At 44.0% G+C, this 18,425-nt stretch overlaps 1 long non-coding RNA gene across 1 annotated transcript; it reads left to right on the forward strand.

Moving 5' to 3' along the window:
- The first annotated feature begins 6,555 nt into the window (after positions 1-6,555).
- LOC115086038 lies at positions 6,556-17,425 on the forward strand. The gene is made up of 3 exons (XR_003855024.1): positions 6,556-6,913; positions 15,116-15,292; positions 17,313-17,425. It is a non-coding gene; the product is annotated as an uncharacterized LOC115086038 (long non-coding RNA).
- Positions 17,426-18,425: the final 1,000 nt, after the last annotated feature.

The following is an 18,425-nucleotide window of genomic DNA, read 5'->3' on the forward strand; positions in this document are numbered from 1 at the left end:
GCCACTGTTATTACTGGCATTAGTAGCATGGGATCTACTTAATGTTTGGGTACTTGCCAGGTACTTGTAACCTGGATTGGCCACTGTTGGAAACAGGATGATGGCTTGATGGACCCTTGGTCTGACACAGTGTGGCATTTTCTTATATTCCCTCCTAGCTCAGCACACAATTAGAAAGTGGGACGAGAGGTGTGGGAGCCAGGTCACTGTTTCAGTGGGCTGCAGTAGGCCCCACCTCCTCTCCCGATGGCTTTCAATCAGAGCAGGGGAAAGGAGGCAGGGTGAAGCCACAGAGGTCCAACACAGCTCTCAGATGAGATCGGCCAGCCCTGCTCTACCTTCCTTTCTCACTCTAACCAGGAAGCAATACTGGGCGGAAGGGTCATCCAGCATAGCAAACCTGCTGCATTAACCAGAATTTCAACGTCTGGTTATAACTGGAGAGTAGGGAGGAATATGAGCTGCCTGAAAGGCTGACCTAGGGGTATGGGGGACCTAGACTACTCCTCAGACTTGAGGGTATAGTGCACTGCCAACCTGGGAGTGTCCACTTGGTCACTTCTGCAAACAGCCCCACCAGTAGAGGAGGAGAAATAATGAGAGCGGAAGTAGCAACATGAGATTTGTTCCACATGTGTGTGACCTGGAGCAATCAGCGCTGTTCCCCTCCCGTCTCCAGGACAGACCTGACTGCCTGGGCTAGAGTTCAGCAGATGTGCCCTGCAAATTTGGAAGCCTCCATCTCTGTCATACCTAATAACCCCTTTTTCTAGGACTGAAGAGCAATTGGATTCTTCTTCAGGGGTGCAGATTACTGATTCTGCTACCAGGCTTGGGGGCAAGTTTTCCATATCTTGCCTGAATCTCACAACAGATCTACCCAGTGGTTTAGTGGTAGGACATCAGCTTCTATTATTGGAAGCCACTGGTTCACAGCACGACAAATCTTTTTTCCTTACAGACGGGCAAGATGAGCACATCCAGTAAGTGCTGGCCTGCAAGGTTTCAAAATGATTGTTGTGCCAGCGGCATAGCCATACTTTGACAGCTGGGGGGGCTGAACTCTGCTGCCTATCCTATCCCTCAGCTTCTTCGGTGACCTGAAGGATGCACTTCACCTGTCTCTCTGCTAGCTGGGCTTTCTCAGTGGTGGGTGGGATAGATTCCTTCACTTACCCCCATCACAGCTGTCCCATGCCAAAACATCCTGCACAGCCTGGGCCCTGTAATGTTTGTCACTCTGTCCTATTTTATTGTTCTGGAATGGCCCCCTTTTCCTACCTCAAGGATTGTGGGCTCTTTCCTTTCACATCAGAAAGAGATATACCTACTAACTTTCAGGCATATTGGTACTTGAAGAGGGCCTCCAGTCCATGCATATGAATAGCCATAGTGACAGCAAGAGGTACTGTGCACAGATATGGCAAAGTGTTCCTAGTGGTTAAAAGTAAGGACACCGAGGTTTATAACCTATATCTCAGAATGACACTCTTAGTGACATTGGAAAAGTGAGTTCATTTCCTATTAACTTAGCAATACAATCAGACTGTAAGCTCTCTGGGGAAAGGACTTATTTACCTGAATTCTAATAATGTTCTAAGCTGCCTTCAACAACCGTTAGAAATGTAGACTAAAAAGCAGGAAGTCATAGAAACATGGGCCAAACAGTTAAATTAAAATAAAAATAACAAACTAACAAGACTAAAACGAGATACCTGGATACCTTAGCAGGAAGGGGCTGCTTAGCCTGCACTGATTTCAGGGTAACATGTCAGCCTTTTTTACAAACCTTTCTATTATTAGCTATCACGCAGTGCTATTTTAATCTTTTTAAGACCATGTTTCTGCAAGTGTATTTTTTTTTTTTTTGCTTGAAAAGACATTTCAATCTTGAATGTAGAGTAACAGAAAGTGCTCCAATACATCATCTGCAACAGCATGGAAAGTTCTTTATAAGTATACTGATCAATTTATATAGTTTTCAGTATCTGATGAGTTTAATAAGTTTTTCCTTCCATGTTGGCAGAAGCTGAAGAAGGGGGCATGTAGTGATCTAAAAAGCTCATGTGCAAAATCCCCACTGGATAATTTTATGTTGGTCTAATAAGAGTGAAGCCTACAATGAATGTATCCCCACGCAGCCTAACACAGAGTCTGGGCCTCTGATGTCACAATGGACATTATGAAAGCAGAATCCTGGCAGGGTATTATCTCTTTCTGTCTCTATAGAGATTCATTTCTTTGGTACATCTGACACTGAGCAGTCTGAAGACAGCAAAGAAGCAATGGAAAACCCCCAAACGTGCAAAAGGTTTGGAATTAATCCAATCTAACTAACTGCTGGCCCGGGCACCAGGCAGCCATGTATCTTGCATCATCCAGATTTATGGATTGTCCATAAAAGTAGCCAAGGCAGAGACTTGTCTGTATGGTTCATAAAAACTGTGCGATCTTCAGAATCTCATGCGCTGCTTCCAGCAAACTCATCTGATATCACAGGTGCACAGGTAGGAGATAAAAGTGAAATGTGGTCAAGCTGAGCCCCTGGATCAAAGGCAGCTGTGCTGTGTCAGAGCAAGAAGAGCCTGCCGGGTACACCCAGGGCAGGAGTTGGAGCAGTCAGACCAGCTCTGCCCAACAGAGCCATAGCAGGCGCCAACCAGGTCCATTCTGCAACAGCTCCCCAGTTAGAGTTGCAAACTGGACCTCACCTCTCTTTCAGCAGGTGCATGGTCTTTGACTGAGCTCCTGGTTATCGGGTCACCACCATCTCCATGCCCAGAAAATGCCTTTCATCCTGACTGTCTGCCTAATAAAGATTTGCAGTGGCACTGGACCCAGGCAACAGCAGAAGTCTAGGACAGCTTGAAGAAAACCCAAATCTGCCCCAGGCTAGACTCTAGCTGGATGCTACTGCAGTGCTGAGGAGCTTATGGATGAGGGATTTAATTTCTCACCTTTCCAAGCTTGAGCTCGATGACTTATAACTCACGTACAGAGATATTGCAGTTCCTACCCCAGAGGGCTTACAATCTAAATTTTGTACTTGAGAGAACGAAGGTGAAGTGACTTGCCCAAGGTCACAAGAAGCATCAGTAGGAGAAGAAGCAAGACTTGAGCTTTGCTTCCCTGGTTCTCAGCCTGCTGCTGTAACCTGAAGGCAACTCCTGCACACAAACGGTAAACTGCTGCCTTTAATGAAATTGTATTCAGCTTGATTTGATGTTTTTTAATCCCAGCTCATTGAACAACAATGATTTCTCTCTCTGTACTTTTCTCTCTCTCTGTACATTTAGGTTGGGGGTGTGCTTTTGTTTGAAATGAAATAGGAAATGTTGTTGAGATTTCCTATTGTGTTTGCTTTCATTTGGAAAATGAACAAGAGTTTGTTTTTCGTTTAATTTTCATATGACAAGCTGCCAGCCTTGGCCCTAACTACTCCCACAAAATGCATGCCATGAAAATTTTAAAAAGCCCCTTTTAGCTTGCTGCTATCCATCCTAGTCACTCCAGTGCCCTCAACTGTATCCTACACCATCCATGAGTCTCAAAGGGAAGAATTGTATCCCCATCTGTGAGGTCAAAATTGGGCAGACGTGATCCCCAGTCCCTCCTGTACCACTGATACTTTAATTCAAAATGGCACTGGCCACACTAAAATCAGTTGGGGTATTGACAAGCTGAAAAAAGGCATCCTGCTCCCCCAGATACCCCACCGCCACATCTTACCCCATCAGTGGGTCTGATCCCACTTACTCCTGGCCCACCAGCACTGTTTCAAACTCCAAAATGGTGCCGGCTGAATGAGGTAAGCGCCATTTTGAAATCAGCCAGGCAGGAAAGACGGGGGAGGGAAGGGGGAGAGTGTGCTTGAGGGGGGAGGGAAGAGTCCCTGGATGGAGAAAAAGCATGTCTGGAGGGGAAAAGGAAGAGCAAAGGAAAAATAAAAGTTAAAAAATACTTTACAAAGTCTAGATTTGCATGTCAACTTAAAAGAGAACATTTTATGATTCCATGCTCTGCATATCCATGTTACACTTGCTCCGTGTGTATGTATATTACTCTGTGCATTTGTTACAGGAGTTCCGATTTGTGTGTCTTGCAGTTGCTTCATGGTGGGATGTGGAGTGAGGGTACGGGGTGGGAAGTGGCAGTGTGTGGGGGAGAGAGGCATGTGAGTGAGGAGTATGTGTATGGATGGGGAGCGGGGTTGAGGGATTAAGCTTTGATGCTGCTACTACTACTACTAGTAATAGTTATATAACAGTACAAGACATACACAGTGCTATACAGACATAGATTCAAAATAGTCCATGTTCCACTGAGTTTAAAAACTAGTCGACACACAAACAAAACAAATCAGATATCCTTGAGGCTTTTTTTTACCTTAACAAAATGTTTAAAGTCAAGTTTTACTCTGAAGTATCTCTTAAAATGGCTCCTGAGATAGGAGGAATGTGTGTGGGTGGAAGGTATACGTGAGGCATGTGGTTATCTATACACAGCCCGCTCACTCACTTCTCCTCACCTACACTCCCACCTCCAAACCCCCACTTTAACAGATTCTCCCAGTGGTTTAGTGGTAGGACATCACCTTCTATTATTGCAAGCCACTGGTTCACAGCACGACAAACCTTTTTTCCTTACAGACGGGCAAGATGAGCACATCCAGTAGGTGCTGGCCTGCAAGGTTTCAAAATGATTGTTGTGCCAGCGGCATAGCCATTCTTTGGCAGCTGGGGGGTCTGAACTCTGCTGCCTATCCTATCCCTCAGCTTCTTCACTGACCTGACGGATGCACTTCACCAGTCTCTCTGCTAGCTGGGCTTTCTCAGAGGTGGGTGGGATAATTCCATCGGCTGTCCCATCACAGCTGTCCCATGCCAAAACATCCTGCGCAGCCTGGGCCCTGTAATGTTTGTCACTCTGACCTATTTTATAGTTCTGGAATGGCCCCAATTTTTTGCCTCAAGGACTGTGGGTACTTTTTTTTTCACTGATTTGATTGAAATTTGGGAAGTGTGTTTCCACCTCAGAACGAGAAACGCCTACCATCTTTCAGGCATAGCGGTACATGATGAGGGTCTCCTGTCCATGGCCATAGCTGACAGCAAGAGGCACTGTGCATAGATATGGCAGTGTGGCCTAGTAGTTAAAACAATGGATTGAGAACCAGGGAAACCAAGGTTTAAATTCTATGTCCCACTGTGACACTCTTAGTGACCTAGGACTAGTGACTTTATTTCCTATTAACTTAGGGAGCCAATTAGTCTGTAAGCTCTCTGAGGAAGGGACTTATTGTACCTGAATTCTAATAATATTCTAAGCTGCTTTAAACATCGTTTCAAAAGGTGGACTAAAAAGCAAGACATTTTGGAAAAGGGGGTCAAACAGTTAAATAAAAAAAAAAAATCAAAAAACAACAGACTAACATGTATAAAGCAAGATACCTGGGCACTGTAGTAGGAAGAGGCTCCCCAGCTTGCACTGATGGCAGAGTAACATGTTTCTGCCATCTTTACAACAGTTTCTGTTATTACCTTCCACACAGCCCTTTTTTAATCTTTTTAAGACCATGTTTCTGCAAGTGTATGTTTTTTATTGCTTGAAAAGACATTTCAATCTTGAATGTAGAGTAACAGAAAGTGCTCCAATACATCATCTGCACAAGCATGGAAAGTTCTTTATAAGTATACTGATGAATTTATATAGTTTTCAGTATCTGATGAGTTTAATACGTTTTTCCTTCCATGTTGGCAGAAGCTGAAGAAGGGGGCATGTAGTGATCTAAAAAGCTCATGTGCAAAATCCCCACTGGATAATTTTATGTTGGTCTAATAAGAGTGAAGCCTACAATGAATGTATCCCCACGCAGCCTAACACAGAGTCTGGGCCTCTGTTGTCACAATGGACATTATGAAAGCAGAATCCTGGCAGGGTATTATCTCTTTCTGTCTCTATAGAGATTCATTTCTTTGGTACAACTGACACTGAGCAGTCTGAAGACAGCAAAGAAGCAATGGAAAACCCCCCAAATGTGCAAAAGGTTTGGAATTAATCCAATCTAACTGCTGGACCGGGCACCAGGCAGCCATGTATCTTGCATCATCCAGATTTATGGATTGTCCATAAAAGTAGCCAAGGCAGAGACTTGTCTGTATGGTTCATAAAAACTGTGCGATCTTCAGAATCTCATGCGCTGCTTCCAGCAAACTCATCTGATATCACAGGTGCACAGGTAGGAGATAAAAGTGAAATGTGGTCAAGCTGAGCCCCTGGATCAAAGGCAGCTGTGCTGTGTCAGAGCAAGAAGAGCCTGCCGGGTGCACCCAGGGCAGGAGTTGGAGCAGTCAGACCAGCTCTGCCCAACAGAGCCATAGCAGGCGCCAACCAGGACCACTCTGCAACAGCTCCCCAGACAGACATGCAAACTGGACCTCACCTCTCTTTCAGAAGGTGCATGGTCTTTGACTGAGCTCCTGGTTATCGGGGCACCACCATCTCCATGCCCAGAAAATGCCTTTCATCCTGACTGTCTGCCTAATAAAGATTTGCAATGGCACTGGACCCAGGCAACAGCAGAAGTCTAGGACAGCTTGAAGAAAACCCAAATCTGCCCCAGGCTAGACTCTAGCTGGATGCCACTGCAGTGTTGAGGAGCTTATGGATGAGGGATTTAATTTCTCACCTTTCCAAGCTTGAGCTCAAGATGACTTATAACTCACGTACAGAGATACTGCAGTTCCTACCCCAGAGGGCTTACAATCTAAATTTTGTACTTGAGAGAAAGAAGGTGAAGTGACTTGCCCAAGGTCACAAGAAGCATCAGTAGGAGAAGAAGCAAGATTTGAGCTTTGCTTCCCTGGTTCTCAGCCTGCTGCTGTAACCTGAAGGCAACTCCTGCACACAAACGGTAAACTGCTGCCTTTAATGAAATTGTATTCAGCTTGATTTGGTGGTTGTTTATCCCAGCTCATTGAACAACAATGATCTCTCTCTCTGCATTTTACTCTCTCTCTGTCTATCTAGATTGGGGCTGTGCTTTTGTTTGAAATGAAATAGGAAATCTTAACAACATTTCTTATTTTGTTTCCTTTCATTTTGAAAATGAACAGAAAGTGTTTTTAGTTTAATTTTCAAATGCCAAGCTGCAGCCTTGGCCTCATCTCCTTGCAAAAAAAATGTATGCCATAGAAATAGCCCCTTGTGGCTTCCTGCCAAGTCACCCCAGTCCCCCCCACCTTTATCCTAACCCATCCACAGGTCTCAGGAGGCAGGATATTACCCCATCTGTGGTGTCAAAATGGGGCAGACCTGATCCCCAGTCACTCCTGTACCACCAATATTTAATCCGAAATGGCACTGGCCAAACTGAAGTCTGCACCATGTTGGAGTATTGACAAGCTGGAAAAAAGGCATCCTGCCCCCGCAGGCACCCCACCCCCACATCTTACCCCATCAGTGGGTCTGATCCCACTCACTCCTGGCCCACCAGCACTGTTTCAAACTCCAAAATGGTGCCGGCTGAATGAGGTCAGTGCATTTTGAAATCAGCCAGGCAGGAAAGATGGGGGAGGGAAGGGGGAGAGTGTGCTTGAGGGGGGAGGGAAGAGTCCCTGGATGGAGAAAGAGAGTCCCCTGGACAGGAAAAGGAAGAGCAAAGAAAAGATAAAAGTCAAAATAATTAAACAATTTAAAAAACTTTACAAAGTCCAGAATTGTATGTTGACTTAAAAGATTACCTTTCATGATTCCATGCTTTGCATATCCATGTTACACTTGCTCCGTGTGTGTATATTACTCTGTGCGTTTGTTACAGGAGTTCTGTATTTGTGTGTCTTGCAGTTGCTTCATGGTGGGCAGGTTTTAGGGCTAGGAGTGGGTAGTGGCAGGGTGTGGTGGATGAGGGATTGTGAGTGAAAGGGGCATGTGTATGGATGAGGAGCAGTGTTGAGGGATTAAGCTTTACCCCTGCTACTATTACTACCAGTACTAGTTTATATAACACTTTAAGACATACACAGTGCTATACAGACACAGATTGAAAATAGTCCATGCTCCACGGAGCTTAAAAACTTGTACACTACTTTAGGAAATTACAAACTTAATCATAGGAATAGCAATTAACAGTTAGGTGCAGTAGCACATTATACAATGGAGGAGCCTTTTCTTTTCAAGTTACTTCGGTTAGGGGAATTTCCACAGAGTTAGGCAAAGGAGCTTTTCCTATCACCTAACTGTTAATTGCTATTCCTATGATTAAGTTTGTAATTTCCTAAAGTAGTGTATTGCATCCTCTCAATATTGAGGACTTAATTTGTAAAGCTTATATGTTTTTTTTTTGTTTTTTTTTCCTCAAAAGATTTTTCTTTTTGATTGTACTACATAAATAAGCTTTACTGTTTTCAGACAAGAATTTCTTGTATTGTAAGCAAAATTCAATAAAAAACAAACAAACAAAAAAACAACTTGTCAAGACACGCAACAAAATGGTAGAAGTCAAGTTGCTCTTGGAAGAGAAGGAGTATGTGTGTGAGTGGAAGGTAGATGTGGAAGTGAGGCATGTGGGTAACCATACACAGCCCCTCTCACTCGCACCTCCTCACACACACTCCCACTGCCAAACCCCCATCCATACTGCCACTCCTCCAAACATCCACTCACCCTACCTCATACCCCTCCACCCCATACCCCTTCTCTCAACACACACAGCTCTTCCCAACCTCCTGTCATTTCATCTTTGTCTGGCAGTGCCTGGGGAACCCTGCCAGTCCCATTGCTTTGTGCTGCTGGCAGCTCCTCTTCTCCGATGTCAGCCCTGCTGCCCCATCCACCGGCAGCTCCCGCCTCCCCCCAGCACATAGGGTTTTGTTTTGATGTCAGTGTCGCAGATGGACGGTCGGAGAGAAGGAAAAGCAAAACCATAAGCACTTTTTTTTTATTTTATAGAATATGCTAAAAATAGAAAAAAACAAGTACGCAACAAATGCAAACTGGCCAAAAAAGGAACAAATGAACAAAATTATGCACATTTCTCTGGCTCTTAAACATTTTTTGCTGGCAGCTAAGTTTTTCCTACAGATTGTCCTCACCCCTGACGCACAGTCGAGCCGTGTGGCTGCGCTGCCAGAATGGGCAGGCAGAGAGAGTGGTGCCGAGTCCATGTGTCGCACCAGTGACACTGGGAGGATGCTAAAGCAGCAAGGAACTTAGTGTAGGGGTGGGGCTTGGGGGACTTGGTGTGGCAGAGGAATAATAAACCGCTGTGAGGGCTGCAAAGTGGGCCCCACTGGGCATCAGACTGGACTGTGACTGGTGTGCTGCAGGTGGAATGGGAAGCATGAAAGTCGCAGGTTAAGAAGGCCCCAGTGGGACGTGCGAAGGGGGTCTGAAAAGGAGGGGCAGAGAGCAGGAATCAATAGGGTAGAAGTTTGGGACTGAGACGGGGGGGGGGGGGGGGGGAAGAGAGGAGATTGGCTGGGGGAGGGATCCGCTCAGCCTGTGTGTGTGAATGAGAGAGCAGACTGGTTCAGGGGTGGGTGTGTATCTGAGAGAAAACCATGGAATGGATGACAGATGTACAGTAGAGCACTTAGGAGAGGGAGGCAATCAGAGGAGAGGAAAATTCTGTATTTAAAGAAGGTTTGTTACAATAAAGAAATGGGTGTGTCTGTGTGAGAGTCTGTGCATGTGACTATAAGAGCCTATGTGTGTGTCTATGTGAGAGCTTCTGTGTGTGTGAGAACTTCTGGGTGTATCTATGTGAGAACCTGTGTGCCTGTGAATGTGTCTGTGTAAGAGCTTGTGTGTTTGTGTATGTTTTCTGCTTCTGAGAGCCTGTGTGTCACATATGGGCTCTCACAGGCACACACGAACATACACACACACACACACACACACACATAATATATCTGTGGAGGTGAGGGAGAGGCAGCCTGTGTATGTTAGAGAGAGGGACTGTGGGAGAGAATGAATGTGTTATTGTGCATGTGTGTGAGAGAGATGATAAAATTTGTGCACCTACCTCTCCCAAGCCACAACAATCTCGGGGTGACTAGAAATCAGATCCCAGGTCTAGACGGGGTAGATGTGAATCAGTTATTCACTCTTTCGGATAATAGAAAGACTAGGGCGCACTCCATGAAGTTAGCATGGGGCACATTTAAAACTAATCAGAGAAAGTTATTTTCTTTTTCACTCAGCGCACAATTAAACTCTGGAATTTGTTGCCAGAGGATGTGGTTAGTGCAGTTAATATAGTTTTGTTTAAAAAAGGATTGGATAAGTTCTTGGAGGAGAAGTCCATTACCTGCTATTAATTGAGTTGACTTAGAAAATAGCCACTGCTATAACTAGCAACGGTAACATGGAATAGACTTAGTTTTTGGGTACTTGCCAGGTTCTTATGGCCTGGATTGGCCACTGTTGGAAACAGGATGCTGGGCTTGATGGACCTTTGGTCTGACCCAGTATGGCATCTTCTTATGTTCTTATGGTTTGTGGGTTTCGCCTAGTCTGATTATAATTGTTGTACAGTTTGAATGTATACTCTGCTAAGTTCACAGTGCCAGTCACTCCCAATTAGCCAGAGAACTCACCCACTCCATATACTGTATAGGATACAGGAAGATGAATTTTCTGCTAGCAGGTATCTGAAAAACGTATGTAATCCTATTTGTTAAGGCCGCCTTGACAATCCCCTCTCACTCTCCTTTCTTTCAACCCCCGTTTCCCCAGCCCTCCCCTCTAATCAAGGTGGTCCAATTCATTTTGGTTGCTCTGCCCCTTTTTAATCTACAGCATCTCATAGACCCTAACCCACCCCCGCTTTTTCCTTCACTCTCTTAACTTTCAACCCTCTCTCCCTCTAACTCACCTTATTGATGCCGCTGCTGATTTCCCCAAGGAATAGAGCCCTGTGTTCCTATTTTTCTTTCCATAGACCACAGGTTGGGAATTGCGGATCTAATCTTTACATCCCCCCCCAACATTAGCCACGCCCCTCTTTTTTTTTTTCCATCAGTGTCTGCAGCTCATTTCCTCACATTCCCCACCCCCCACCTCCAATTCCAATGTTTCTGCTGTGCTGAATGCATCGCGCGGGTACACAGACTGCAGGATCAGACCTCCCCCCTCTCCATCTGCTCTCTCACCCTCCACCAGGGGAGCTGCTGCCCCCCCACCTGGCGTATACTTGGACCAAGACTGTTCCCAGCCAAAACAAGTCACTGCTCAAGGGACCACTCCCCTCCCCCACCTCAGGTGCTTAGGATTCCCAGCAGAGTGCCAACTCCTTTTAGGCTTCCGTTGTTACCAGCAGAGTAGTTATTTCTTTCCCTATCTAATCTCTAGTTCACCTTTCCAGTTGCTTAAGGCAATGCATAGCAATATAAACCATGATGGCAACAATTCAGTAAAAAGAAGAATGGAAATGCAGTAAAGCGAAGGCTAATAATACTAAAATCAAGAAACATAGCCAAACTACATTAACAAGAATTGAAACGCCGCTGCAGAGCAGGAACCGGTCGTGCCGTCACTGGCTGCCTCCGTCCCACGCTCTCTTTTCTACTCTCCCTTTTTCCTCCATTCAGTTGCTTGCAGAGGTCCAGGATGCCCTGCCAGCGAGAAGTATCCGCCTGCAGAGTGGAGCAGCAGTGGGCACTGCCACCACTGCATGTTCTCCTTCTCACAACCTCCGGGCCTGCTCTTGCTTCTGCCGTCATGACGGTGTCGTTGTGCAGGTTCACTTCAATCCCAGAATGGCATAAAGTATTACTGTAATAATGTAGCCCACCTTTTCAAACCATGTTCAAGGAGGCTTACAGCATTCGGGTACAATAAGCCCCTGCCCCAGAGAGCTAGCAATTTAAGGGGGTATCTGAGGAGATGGGAGATAAAGTGACTTGCCTGTTGCCTAAGGTGTGTTAGTGGGAAGGAGGGGTGGGATTTGAAACTGGGTTTCTGTGGCTCTCAGCCTTTTGCTCACCCCTACAATTTCACAGTAAGGGTTGGATCAGCTCGGGGGGGGGGGGGGGGGCATAGTAGAGGATCTTACAGAGGGATTTGACTAAGGTCTCCAGTTTGTTAGAGGCTCTGGCTCTCTGTTTTGCAAGCCTCTTCCTGGTTAACCTGTTCTGCCCTTTTTGTTCTCTGCAATCTTTTTTTCAATTTACTCTGTATTGGCTTTATTGAATTTGCTGCTTTGAAATTGAACTGTAGTTTATATTTCTACCCACCTTTATTTCCATTTTGTCTTATATTCATGCCTCCAAATTTGTGGATGGCAGGCTTCCCTTTCCTGTAAGATTTCTCCTTTGCATGCAGTTGTACCCGTGGATAATTTCTCTTTTGTTCTCTGGAAGGTGATAAGAACTCTTGTGTCATCTGAATTCTAAAGAGAATTGCACTAGAATTTTAGGTTAATACTTGCTTGGAAATTTTAATCTTATTCTGAGTTTAAAAAAAAACAACAGAGATTGCAGTCCAGCAATGGGATTGGGACTATTTATATGTTAAAGCACCAAGGATTTAAGTGCCTAAGAATTAGGCATTATAAATTGCGATCTTTGAAAACTAAATGGGACTGAGCACCTAACGTTAGGTGCCCATTTTCACTAGGTGTCTAACTTAAGACAATTAAAAAGTGGGCTGGGCAGGGGGAGAAAGTTAGGCATCTAGTGCTGATTTTCAATGCTATGCACCTAATCTAGTTGGTGGTGGAAAAATAGGATAAGAGAGACTTTGCCTTGGTGTCTTACTGTCTTAATGCTCTGTAATCTGTTCAAAGGTTTACAAAGATATTTACAGATATTTGTACTTAAATCCATGCGTATGTATATTTGCACTTATGAATATGCATATGTACAGAGGCAAATGAAAATAATAGGCAGAAGTGCATAGCATCTCTATTTTGCACTTCTCCATACATTTATGTAAATAAAGCTTTTCTTAAAGAATCCATTCAGAGTTCCTTTATTTGCCTCAGATCAAGGGAACAGAAGAAGGGACTTTGGGGAAATCCCAGGTTCAGATTTCCCCCAACAGTGGCCAAAACTAGAATTGGGGATAGCTTAACTAAACCTAGGTGCTATCCCTGTGCCCAGTCCAGTAATAATCTGGTTGAGATGATCCCTTCCCTCTACAACCCCAAGATCTCAAACGCCAACTCCTTCCACGACACAATCCTCTCTAAAATTGCATGCCAATGAGTGCAATCCGCTTCCTCCTTTCTCCCCTTACCTCCACCCCAGGGACAATGATTGTCTGGTGGCTGCCTTCTTTTGTTCCAAAGAAGATGCCCAGGACCACCTGCACCCCCCAAAAGTTTACCTTATGATTCCGGAAGGTCTTACATCCTTGTGGTAGGAGAGGTTCTGTCTCCCTCCTGCCTGCAGTGCTGACAGATTCTGAATGACAGATGAATAGTCATTTGAAAAGACATAGGAAATGTCAATGATGACAACATTTAGTCACCTAGATGAGGCATTCAGCTTTGGCTGAAAATTGACTTATGGAGGTAAAAGATGGCATAGAATCAATTAGTATAAAAATTCTGCAGGAAATACACTGCACTCTGGGATGTCTGTGAATAGAAAATCCATACATAACATAACATACATAGTAACATAGTAGTGATGGCAGATAAAGACCAAATGGTCCATCCAGCCTGTCCAGCAAATTGTTCATGATAGTAACTGCCACCCCATGCATGTTACCCCCATGTTGTCTGTTAAGGGTAGTCTACACTTCATACATGTTACTCCCATGCCTTCTGTTAAGGTAGTAACTGCCACTCCATGCATGCTACTCCCATGCCTTCTGTTAAGGGTAGTAACTGCTGCTCCATGCATGCTACTCCCATGCATGGAGCAGCATGGTTAGTGCAGTTAGTATAGCTGTGTTTGAAAAAGGATTGGATAAGTTCTTGGAGGAGAAGTCCATTACCCACTATTAAGTTCACTTAGAGAATAGCCACTGCCATTAGTAATGGTTACATGGAATAGACTTAGTTTTTGGGTACTTGCCAGGTTCTTATGGCCTGGATTGGCCACTGTTGGAAACAGGATGCTGGGCTTGATGGACCCTTGGTCTGACCCAGTATGGCATTTTCTTATGTTCTTATGTTCTCATGCCTTCTGTTAAGGGTAGTAACTGCCACTTCATGCATGCTACTCCCATGCCTTCTGTTAAGGTAGTAACTGCCGCTCCATGCATGCTACTCCCATGCCTTCTGTTAAGGGTAGTAACTGCTGCTCCATGCATGCTACTCCCATGCCTTCTGTTAAGGTAGTAACTGCCGCTCCATGCATGCTACTCCCATGCCTTCTGTTAAGGTAGTAACTGCCGCTTCATGCATGCTACTCCCATGCCTTCTGTTAAGGGTAGTAACTGCCGCTTCATGCATGCTACTCCCATGCCTTCTGTTAAGGGTAGTAACTGCCGCTTCATGCATGCTACTCCCATGCCTTCTGTTAAGGGTAGTAACTGCCGCTCCATGCATGTTACCCCCATGCCTTCTGTTAAGGTAGAAACTGCCACTCTGCTTCTTTGGGAAGTCTTCCTCCTGCTGATGGTAGAGTACTTCTTCTCTTCCTCTGGCATCTAAAATGGACCCTGAGTTTTCCACTTACCCTACTCTTGGACACCCTGCCCCCCGAGCCCCCTAATTTCACTAACCCCTTTACACTCTGGGATTTGTAGTCTTTTGGTTGTAACTTACTTTTGAAGCCTCTTGCCTGTTACCACTCTGGCCTATCCTATTCCAGAGGTCACTTCCCTCCTCCTTCAGCAGACATGCTGCCATATTTGATAAACTGGTATTATGCATGCTGGATAATGGGGCTTTACTGTAGCTAATCCCTTTAGTCAATTTAGACAGCTCATCAGGCATTCAGTGGACAGTTTAAGTTATGACAAAGTAGAGAGAAGAGTTCACAATGGAAAGATTAAATTTGGTAGATCGTGTCCACAGTTTCTACACTTTTCTTGGTGAAAAACATATTTAGTAGCCTCAGTACATTTGTCCTTTTTATTAACATAGATGAGGATTGTTATATTCTCATCTGTTTTGCTTTCCACAGTTTACTTACAACTTAATTCTTTCCTTTTAAATTAGCAAAGAAGCCTTTGAGAAGCTTGTTTTGCTAAACTCTGCAATTTCAAGCCTGGAGATGATGTTCTTCTGAAATGTCTTAAAATCCTGATCCATGAAGACCATTACAATAGGGAATCTAATGCTGACTACAGAATGAGGAAATGCTGAGCACTTTCTTTGCAAGACAAACATTACATGGTAAGGAGAGCAACATCTAAAAAATGTCACAAAAATGCTTGACATAATTTTGATTGTTTTTTCTGGATTTGGCTAGCCGCTTCCTTTTAAATTAAAGAGGATACTTAGATGACTGTGATGATTGATTGGAACAGGAATTACAAAATCTAAGGACAAAGTGTGTGAAATGAAATCCAATTCTACAACTAGGTCAGGTGCAAGGTTCTGTGTCTCCGTGCTAAATATTTAGTATGACCTTCCAAGTTTGCACCTGAGACGATGGAGGGTAAAGTGACTTGCCCAAGATCACAAGGAGAAGCAGCAGGATTTGAACCTTGGTTTGCAGCCCACTGTTCTAACTATTAGGCTACTCCTAAATGAATATCCATGAGACAGAGTTTCATACAATGGAGGAAGTGCATGCAAATCTATCTCATGCATACTCACTGTGGGTATCCTGAAAAGCAGATTGGTTAAGGGGGTACCTGAGAAGTGGGTTGAAATCACTGCCTTGCATACACTCATCGGGACACATCTATTTATATATTTATTTTGCCTCTATTTCTAACCCACCCAATTACCAGACCTCTGTTCTGGGGCAGTCTGCATCATCACCTTCACAATAAAAACAGTTAAAACATCTTAAAATAGCATAAAAACAAAGAAAGACACCATATAACTTATCCAAAAGCCATACTCTCTGTCATAGCATTCTAAAGTTATACTTCTGGGTCTTGTTTCTCAAAGTTCTGTATTGCTGGTGTTTAAGGAATTGTTTGTTTCAGAAGCAAAAGGTTATAGCATTATGTTTGATTACATGCTACAAAAATGTTGTTGTCCAATGGTTCTGGGACTAGACTGGTAAATAACAGAAGAGCAGTGATCTAGGCCAGTGGTTCTCAAATCTGTTCTGTTTGCATGCACTTGCCTCTACTTTGCAGGCTAATTAATCTCCTGCATATTCATTGTGGATATTCTGTAAACCTGACTGGCTAGGATATCCCCCTGGACAGGTTTGGGAACTACTGATCTAGGCTAATGACGATGAAAGAAAAAGCACACCGGTAAACATGCTCAGAATGAAAATGAAAGCGTTCAGCTTGCACACGACTTTACCAAAGGTTCAATATAAACCTTTAGCCATGTCCAGAAGAAGAGGAAGGCTGTAAACAGGAAGTCAGCTACAGCCAAGTGTAGCAGAGCAATGGTGACCTTTTTCATTCTGAAATCTATGACAGATGATATTGCAGACTACAAATGAGAGGATCTGGACAGACAATTATTAGCCATTTTTGAACAGTCTGATTTTGTAACAATTTCTAGAATAATATGGTAGTCATAATCTTGAAAGCAGAGAGAATTTGAATTGGGATAATCCATTATCATAGATGCTGGAATGGAGGAAGTTCTCAGAGGAATAGGGATAGCTGGGAGTTTTAAATGGATGTGAAACAGATAAGAATAAGAACAAATCTCTAGGCTATTATTGTTACTTTCCGACATTGATCTCCTGGTGCCCATCTTGTTTGTTATCTCCTCCTTTGCTCAGGCTTAAGAGTTTCTGACAGCATTATGAGGTGGGATGGCTGCGGGTTTCTCTCTGGCTTTCCTTTACTGTGCTAGCACTCCTGGTATCAGTTAGTAATAATGAAAACACTGGTACAAACAGGGGCAATTTTGAAGCCCTGTGGTCAACTCGCATATCTACAGGTAGCTCTGCAAGCTAATTTTCAAAGGAAGACTCCCTGCAGAGATTTGCTCTGAAAATTTGGATTTAGCTGGGAGATGCTGTATGGAGTTAGCATCAGGTTTAGAGCAGGTGCAGAGTATGCATGGAAAATTTATGCATGGGGATTTCAAAATGTAATTTTTATGTGTTTTAATAGCAAAATGGATGCCATTTTTCAGCTTGGGTGAATTCCCCTGAAAATTGAGTTTCCCAAGTGAACAAACAAAAAATATGCAATGGAAGAATATATATTTTAATTAATATTTTGGGTCTCTGCTAAAAAAAATATATATAAAAAATCTTTTCTTCTAGAATGAAAATGTCTTCATCCTCAGCCCATCTACCTGCTGCTGAGGGCACCGTATCCTCAGATGTCACCAGAAGCTGCCACAAGATTACTCTTTCTACCAGCACTGTCAGCTGCACAATCACCTCCACCTCCAGCAGGTCTGTAGAAGGACCAAGGATCCGAAAGTTTGTGTACCCAGTAGGTTTTGGAACGATTACCTCCTGTCCCAGCCCCATCCCATCAACTGGTGTTGTGATTATCATTTCCCTGGTCCTGCTGCTTCTTTCTGCTCACCTGCCTGCTATGATCATATCCTTGATCCTGCTGATAAGTTAACATGGATCAGGTCAAACTTGAATTATTTCTTGAGGCACCTGAATTATGAAGAAAAATGTTTCCTCAACTACTGGTCCTGAAGATATTGGGGAACTGTGAATAGACTTTTCCAGAACTGGAGACTTTTAGAGGCCAATACGCAATAGGACGTTTAGTGGACGAGTTATCCCCCTAAAGTGAGTGGGATAACTTGTCTTGTTTATTCAGTAAGATAAATGTCCCGCTGAATGTACTTAACTTTAAAACCTAACCAACTCTGTTTGAATAAAGCCGGTTAGTTTTTAAAGGCTTGTATGGCTAGATAACTTTCTACTTACCCAGATACTTCAGATAACCAGTTAAGTAGCACTGTCAGTATCACAAAAAAAAAAAAAAAAGAAAGAAAGAAATCAAACGGCCTATAGCCCGAATGTCATCCTTCCCCATCTTATATATAAGTGGCCTTGTCAAACCCAGCACCCTCAGCTCCCAAAACATTACCGAGCCCCCTCCCCTCCCCCACACCCTTTCCCCATTTTGATAATACATTTCCCAATCGTTATCCCTCTGGACTTTTAAACCCCCTCCTCCTGCAGTCACCAATAAAACAGCATCTCCCATCCTCCCTGTCCCCGATGGCTAAGACAGATTCCTACCTGGAGTGACGGTCTTCACTCACCTGCTTCCGGCAGCTCCAGCTCTGCTTCTCACAGGCAACGCTGGAAGTGTAAAACGAGTGTGGTTTACATTTCCAGCGCTGCCTATGAGAAGCAATGATGGAGCTTGTGGGATTCTTCAGTCCAGCAGGGATTGTTTGTCCA

The sequence above is a fragment of the Rhinatrema bivittatum genome, chromosome 2 (assembly GCF_901001135.1).
Source record: "Rhinatrema bivittatum chromosome 2, aRhiBiv1.1, whole genome shotgun sequence".
In the NCBI taxonomy this organism is placed as follows: Eukaryota; Metazoa; Chordata; class Amphibia; order Gymnophiona; family Rhinatrematidae; genus Rhinatrema; species Rhinatrema bivittatum.